Genomic DNA, 8,708 nt, shown 5'->3' with positions numbered 1-8,708 from the left:
GACCAAAGAGAACCGCTTGGGAGGGCTGGCTCCCATTGCAGATAACTGCCAGGTAAACACACAGGCCCTCGGCCTTCGGCCTCCGTGATGTAATGGGCCGGCGCTGGCAGAGCGAGGAGATGGCTCACTGTGGGGAGGGGCAGGCTCTCTTCCAGGCCATGATGGTCCACGAAGTGAGTTGCCTTTGCCAAGGTGAAACGGTTCCCTCGTGACTGGAAAAGAGAACTGTCTTCTACTATTTCATAAAGCATTTCAGTTACCTGCGCTGGCACTCCTCTCCTCTCTCCATGAAACCTCTGCGGCAGAGTTACCATGCTTCTGGGAAAACAGCAGGTATTTCAAAGAGGGTGGGGACTCATGTCAAAGGCGGGGTGGGTGCAGAAGAGGCTGCTGCATAGCTACATGGGGACTCGGGATTTTATCCGAGAGGACCCTGTGCCCAGGTTCCAGACCTGGTCGTTTCCTGATCTCACCCATCAGCTGAGAGACCCTGAGCAAGTCAGCCATGACTCTGGCCCTCACATTTAAAAAGATGTTTTTTAATTGATTTTGAGAGAGAGAGGAAAGGAGTAGGGGAGGGGGGGAGAGAGAGAGAGAAACATCAATGTGAGAGCAGACAGAAACATTGATCGGCTGCTTCTTGCACGTCCCCTACCAGGGATTGAGCCTGCAACCTGGGCACGTGCCCTGACGGGGAATCAAACCAGCAACCTTTTGGTGCCAGCCACACCGGCCAGGGCAGGCCCTCAGGTTTCTCATATATAAAATGGGAAGGTAATTGCAAAGTTCACATTCAGCTCCAAAATTCTGTGATTCTCAGTAGAAGAGTTTGCACGGGGCATTTGTAATGTCTGGGATGGCTCACGATTGGGCTCAATGATCCATCTTTGTTTTAGGCCCAGGAACCCCTTCTGAACATTATTGCTGCAGGCCAGACTGAGGTCTAGACAGGGATTTTCACATAGGCAGCGAAATAACAACAACAACCCCACCCCCCACCCCCCCACACACACATTAAGGGGGGTGGGGTGGGGGCGGTCATTTTCGCTTGGAGGCCCAGAAGAAAAACTCACAAGATTAAGGCTAGGGACACACACACACACTCAGCCCCTGACTTTTAATATCAGAAGATCACTCTCATAAGCTCCACCAGCAACTTGGCATCCCACTTGGTGCCAACTAAGCCTTCTCACTTAATGACATGCCTAGAGCACTGCAATTTAAAACCCTGGCAACCAAGTCCTGTGCCATTAAAAACACACCAACACACAGGCCTGCCTTGAGCCCCTAATATGTTGTTGGAGTTTGCCCCTGCTGTTCCCCCACCCGCTTAGTAACACAAGGCTCTTCACCACACGGCTCAGTCCCCGGATCCTGAATGCCTGCTCATCACTCTCCAGCCTCCGACAAGAGGCCCAAGGTCAGGTTCCATCCACACCCACAGTTTTGCTGACTCCCACCCGAGTTTCCAGGTCACGGCGCTCCCACTATTCCCCGTCTACCTGCAGTGTGTGAATATGTGTGTTCTTGTTTGCATGCTCTCATGCTCCACCAGGTTAGAGACCACGTATGCCTTGTCCAGCTTTGCTGCCTCCGCACCTGCCACTTAGTAGGTGATTAGTTGTTGTGGTGTAACCCCCATCTTACAAAGGACGCCTCAAGAAAGTCGAATTATGGAGTCATTTATTAAAGGCCGGTGGCATACGAGGGGCTAAAGCTCCAAATCTCGCAGCCCCGAACAGCTTGCCACATCTGGCTTGTATTGGCAGAATATCACAAAGGTATCGATGACGTCTTTGGGTCTGGAATGAGGAACCTGTTTCCCGAAAAGCATTTTACAGAAGTGAAACTGAGCAAGTTAGTTATCTAAAGTATCTACGAATCACTGAATCAACAGAGACACAGTATCTGGGATCGACCACCTGGACAACTTAGAATAATTGTGCTGTCCAGATTCTGGGACCACTGAGTCAACAGGAATGCACTCTCTGTAGCTACGGAGGCAATTTAGGATAATTGAACTGTCTTGGGTCCCAGGAATGTGCTTCGATGACCAGTGAGATCACAATCAATGGGCTATTCAAACCATCATCAATGGAGTATTGGGATAGCACACGTAAGTTCAGAAAATCAAAATAACTTCCTATTGTTTTAGCAAACAAATAAGTACAGAAGCCAAACAGCAGTTTCTACTACCATACTTCATAGTAAATATTCGTGGGAATAAGAAGGGCACGCAGGTAGGGAAGGAGGGGAGGAGAAAGGGCAGTCAGGAGGAAACAGCATCCCCACCCTCTCTTTCTGAGCCTCTGGCGGTATCATTCCCGCCTTCATCTTCATATGGAAAACCTGTCATTCCACTTGGCCAATCGCAGGGATAGTTTTACGAGAGAATAAGCTCAGTGAACTTTGAAACATTTAAAAAAGTCTGTGGTGAAGGGGCGGCAGGATGATGTCTAGATTTCTTCAGTGTTGACTTTGCGTTTTTCAGACAAGTCCCACTGAGGGTAGGAAGCAGGTCTCCTAGGATTTCAGTCTACTGTAGACCCAGCCTCGGGATAGTGCCCAGGTGAATGAATGACTAAATATCAGAGGGGAACACGTAAACCCCAGCCTCATTACACCCACTTCTCTAGCACCTCCTAAATCCACCCAGAGACCCAGCCCCCAGCCCCCCACCCCCGCACACACATCTTTTAGGCACTAGCTCCTTTTATTGCTGGCCCAGTAAAAACTTCACTTCTGGAAAAAGACTCCTCTCCTTTGTCAGCTGTTTCAGACTGCCCTTGAAGGAAAAATAAGTTTGGCTTCAACTTTTCCCAATGCCCACTTATAGTTCCTCACACAAAGCCCAGACATTTATACTATTTTGTCTTCCAATGGCCAGCTAATTCTCTCAAAGGTAACCTGCTCTCCACCCCCACCCCACTACCTCCTCCCCCACTCAGCTTCCAGGGGCCTATGGGAACGAGCCGCTGACTGTGAGCTTTCTACAGTGCACTCCTTAATGGAATAAATCTGCCTAAATTTCACTCTTAAACCCCAGAGATTAATGTTATCTTATTAGCAACACAAAATGGAAAGGACTGGGCTCTTTCAGTGTAATCTGCTTAGTTGCCGAGGCTGCAGGGAGCTTCTCCAAGGAATGTGCTTGGCTTTTGTTAGAGGAAGGGGGCAAAGTCCAACATATTATTTGGCATAAATCTGCCCATCTAATTTAGATTGTGAAAACCCAACTGATTAAGCCCTGGGCCTGTCTTTTTTTTCCTATAGAGTCTACAAATATCATTGTTATTAGGAAATCTCATACCATAAAACTCACTATTGCAAATTTTATTCTCTCTCTCTCTCTCTCTCTCTCTCTCTCTCTCTCACACACACACACACACACACACACACAGACACACACACACACACACACACACACAGAGCTGCTCTTTATTCTCATCAGCGCCATCTGGTGGTGATTCAAATCCTTTAGTACTTTTAAAAATATTGATTCCAGAGTGCCTGTGTATTATGCATACATGTTGTATCTATCTTATTTATCTATTGTATTCAAAGATAAAACCTAGAAATTTAAAAAAATACTGATTCATTAAAAAATAACCATAATAAACCCATTACATGTTTAACAAACATCTTAATGAAAAATAACCGTATGTTCCCAAACTAAAAATATATATGAAAAAAGAGTGTCATTATTTTACATTTTGCTCATCCCTTTAATGTCTGGCTTAATAAAAGACAGCCAAATTCTCATACCTGTTTCTGCACTCAATCTGTTTCAATATCTTGTTTTTGGTCGAAACATATGAAGAATATCTGGCCTCGAGGGGTCCCTCGAGCTATAAAAGAAGCTGCGTGGCCACCTCCTCTCCCAGTGCCCCTGGATCTGTCTCTTGCTTCTCTAGTGTTTGGACAAAACAGACCCAGGGACACCCCTTCTTCCACCCTCCTACCACCTCCCAACCGCTTTTCCAGTCACCACACTGGGAACCACCTCAGTCATGCTCAGCGTCCTCAGACATGCTCAGCATCCGACCAGCCAACAACAGTTTTTGAGCTTAACTCCTAGAGAAGAAGCATGAGGGAGCCCAGCGTCTCTTAAAGATGCAAGCATCTCCCCTGTGCCACCCCGGCTTCGACTGCACAGGTGCCTATATCTCCCCTTTCTCCCCGCAACAATCCTCACCCGATGGGGGAGGGAGGGTGTTAATCCCCTTGGAGAGACAATGCCGTGTGAAGCTCTAGCTTCCTGGTGACGCTTCCCAGGTGACCCTGCTTACAGTGTCTGACTTCCTTTTGCTTTCCTTCCTTTGTTCATATTAACTAGCTAATCGTGACGATAACAATATCATTTGCTCCGAGATCAGGTCAAGAGAAAGATCCCCCATACCCAGCACCCATCCCCCAAACCCTCACCCCACCTGTTCCTTTCCATGGCTCAGTGTCCTTTCCTAGAAAGTCTCCTGAGAGACGCAGTTTTTCTCACCACAGAGCAGACCTCCACCTCCCACCTAGGCTCACATTTACCTTTTCTCTTTCTCTCCCAGTTATCACCTAACCCTGACACTTATGAAAAAGAAAAGACTTCAAGAAAAAAGCATCCTTTGAGGTGAGAAATGCAAGATAAGCAAACTGGCAGAGGATAAAAATCCCCTTTGCATGGGCTGCTTGCAATACTTGGAATCCCCACAACCATGACCACCCAGTGACTATATCCATCTTAGTCATCTTTCAGGTCTCAACATAGACCTCTTCCTTCCTTCCTTCCTTCCTTCCTTCCTTCCTTCCTTCCTTCCTTCCTTCCTTCTTTTCTTTCTTTCTTTCTTTCTTTCTTTCTTTCTTTCTTTCTTTCTCTCTTTTTTCTTTCAATCTATCTTCATCTAGATAGATAGATTGAGATAGAGATGGTGCTAGAAAGATGACTCAGCAACAGAATATAGATATAGGTACATAGATACATACACATAGACAGTCTCTGGTGCCTTAATTGGTTGTTGCCTTACCTGATTTCCCCCCACTAGATGGTAAACTCCAAAAAGGCAGTACTTTTCAATCTCAATCACTCTCAGGAGTTTTAAAACATAGGGGGGATGGTTTACAGATTGTGTGTGTGTGTGTGTGCATTCTTTTTTAAGCGGGTATGGGGCATGCCTCTCCATTGGACACAGTCTCCCCCCAAACCCTCCGCCCCTCCAGTTGTTATAAGAATGCATCCTTCATTGACCTGCCTGGCCCTGAGTGAATTGAAAATTGTCAGCCACACTGCAACCCCAACCAGAGTAGGCCCTCCATAGGTATTTATCAGGGGAGGGGTTCTGTTCCCTCAGGCTGGGTAAGCTTCTTGAACCGGATGGGAGTCCATGCTTCTTGAACTGACCATCCTTCACTAACCATGACCCCCAGGACTGCCTTTATTTGCAGGAATCCCTTTGTGCTTGGTCAACTGCTCCAGTGCATCCCAGCATAGGAGGTCTTACCAGGGAGTCTGTGACCTAGAGGGCAGAATCCAAGTCTTTCTTCCTTTCTTCTCTTTCCCTCTTTCTCTTACCTAATTCTCCCTTGCCTCTTCCTACCTTAATTCAACACTTACTTTTCAACCACTTAATTAGAATTTACTCAGCTTAGACACCTGGGTAAGTAGCAGAGTGTCTGCTCATAAAGAAGTTGCCTGGCCGGTGTGCTCAGTGGTTGATCATCGACCTATGAACCAGGAGGTCACGGTTAATTCCCAGTCAAGGCACATGCCTGGGTTTTGGGCCCGATTCCCAGGAGGGGGCGTGCAGGAGGCAGCTGATGGATGTTTCTCTCTCCCTCAGCCTCTTCCTCTCCCTTCCTCTCTCTGAAATCAATTTTAAAAAGAGAGAGAGAAGATAACTCTCAAGCTAGAGGCCTCTGCTCCTGGAAGATCAATCAGGTCTTATAGGAAATAGGGAAGTGTACAGTCTAATGGGAGGGAAAGGGCAGGGGGGCGGGGACATTGCGGTAGGAGTTTGGGAAGGTAGGCTGGGATCTGATCAGGTTGGGCCCTCCAGGCGTGCTAAAGAATGCATATCTTTTCTACAGACACTGGGGTAGCATGATCCAACCTGTGTTCCATGGCCTATTTTCTAGGGCTAATCTTCTATCCCAACCCTTCCCTTTCCCCCCTTATCACAGAGGCGCCTCAGGTGCCTGCCACTGAGACTGCTTAAGGACCCCTCCTGATTGGGTGGCTGCAGTGTGACCATGTCTGAGAGGGAGGACAGGGCAGAGCCACAGAGGCCCACCCTCACCACCACCCCACTTTCCTAAGCCAAAACACATTCTCTAACTTGAGCTGGTCGGACTAGATTGGGTGGGGACCAGAGAGGATTAGCACATCAGTCCCCGGCTTAAAGAAGCACATTCCATAGTCAAGTAAACAGGGTGTGGGTGCGTAGGCCCCGCCCCGCTCGGAGGAGAGTGAGCCTGTGTTGCCCTCTAGGAGACCTCGCTGGTACTTCCTCTCTTAGAATGTCCGCTGCCTGTGCCCTCACTAGAGAAGGGGTCGGGGGAGAGCCCATTAGGACTGGAAGCTGGACCTGGCCCGAGCCCCAATTCTCCCTTCTAAGGCCTGGGCTTCTGGAACATCTGCAGAGGAACCTGGCATCTTTGGAAAGTATCCCCAAGCTACTGTACTCACCATTGTTTTGCTCAGTGTAACAGTAATACGCATTCATTCTTAAAAAGAAAAGTCTTAAAAATTCCAAAAGCAAAAAACATTTTTAGATCATCCATCATACCTTTCCATAGATAGCAATGACTGGCTTTCTACCTTTTTCTTATGCCTATCAAGTGTATATATATTTTTAAAGGTGGGAAGAAAAGGAAATAGATTTTCTGCATATAATTAGGATAAAATTGTTTTTGAAATTTTTATATTCTGCCTTTTAACTTATGAACATTTCCTTAATTATTCTTGAACAATCTAATTTTAATGGCTACATAACACCATATACACTGAGTGGCCAGATTATTATGATCTCTGAACGCATAATAATCTGGCCACTCAGTGTGTGTGTGTGTGTGTGTGTGTGTGTGTGTGTGTGTGTGTGTAAATTAGAGGCCCGGTGCATGAATTCATGCATGGGTGGGGTCCCGCCAGCCTGGCCAGGGGGAGGGGACATGGGTGGTTGGCCGGCCTGCCTGCTGGTCAAACTCCTGGTCGAGGGGATAATTTGCATATTAACCTTTTATTGTATAGGATATACACTGAGTGGCCAGATTATGCATTCAGAGATCATAATAATCTGGCCACTCAGTGTATGGTTGTATCACAAAACCAGAAACAGGAACCCAGCATGAGGCATCACCAGCCTTCACCTTCACAAAGGAGACAGACCCTGCGGCTGGGTATGAAAGGGCGTCATCTCCTGTCTTCATGCCTTGGCACCCCTCCATCCCTTAGGACTCAGCTCGGGTGCTGTAGCTTCCTGGCATCCTGTGGATCCCCAGCTCAGGCTGATGCCAGTCCATGATGCCCCCCTAGCTCCACCATAGCACCGACCACATGATATTAAACAGATTTCTGTATATTTCAATCTCTCCCATCAGACCATAGTGTCTCTGAGACCTGGGCCCATCTGGACAAGCTGTGACTCTCCAGTGTCCAGCTGGTGTGTGGCACATAGAAGACAATAAATGCCGTGCAGAGAAGCAACGTGCAAGCAGCCTCCTGTGGGTAGGCATTTAGAAGTTTCCTAATTTGTGAAGAGAGCTCCCATGCTCTCACTTTCTCAGATTCTACGTTGACTGAGGGGAGAGGGCAGAAGAAGACCCCAAAAAATCTCGTTTGGGTCCTTGGTGGTCACTTGAACCCTCCTGTAATTAATGTTGGGATGACCTGTAGATGAATCTTTGTTTGTATCTGACTCATCCTCATGATGCACGTGCAAATCCCAGCCCTGCTCTTGGCTAGTGTGGCCTTGGGCATGTCACTTGACTCTGATCCTCATTTTCCTCATGTAACGTGGAGATAATAATGAGACATACTCTTAAGGATGCTGAGATGTTGTAAATAAGATGAGGTAGATCAAGTCCTAGTTCGTCATAGCTAATTTTTATTACTAAATGGCGTTTCTGGGCCCATGTTAGAAAATGAATGCTGCATGGCCACACTGCTTTCCAGAAACATGGAACAACGTATACACGGGCATATGGCATGTGGCACTTTCCACGGTGTCTTCTTCAGCAGGGAGTTTGGTCAGTTTTTCATCGCTGCCCAATCTGCTCTACAAAGGTTTGTGGGCCCTGGACAAACCTACCTTGAAATTCAGCGAAAGGTCCTCTTTCTCCTCATAGGCTAAGCATCTGGCACTGTCACCCCTCCCGGGTGCAGAGGAAAGGTATGGAGTGAAATGAAAGGTCACGGCATGAGGGTGTCAGTATTGAAGTTCAGAAGCCATTTTTCCACATGCAGCTGAATGATGAAAAGGGGGGCTAAAGAGGTGAAGAATGGCCCCAAACAAAATGTCTGTTTTCACTCACATCCCCACCCAACCCTCAATCATTCAAAGTTAGAGCACAACGGCAGTGCTGTGATCAGCTTGCTGCAGAAGTGGCCCAGAGAGGTTAAGCATCTTGCCCGAGGTCACACAGCTCCTAAGTGTCATTAAGACTATCAACACCACAAGGAATCCATGACTCAGAGCCAACAAATCTTGTCTCTAAGTGTGAAACTC

Source organism: Eptesicus fuscus, chromosome 5 (genome assembly GCF_027574615.1).
Source record: "Eptesicus fuscus isolate TK198812 chromosome 5, DD_ASM_mEF_20220401, whole genome shotgun sequence".
Taxonomy (NCBI): domain Eukaryota; kingdom Metazoa; phylum Chordata; class Mammalia; order Chiroptera; family Vespertilionidae; genus Eptesicus; species Eptesicus fuscus.
Note: the sequence above shows the minus strand (reverse complement) of the source record.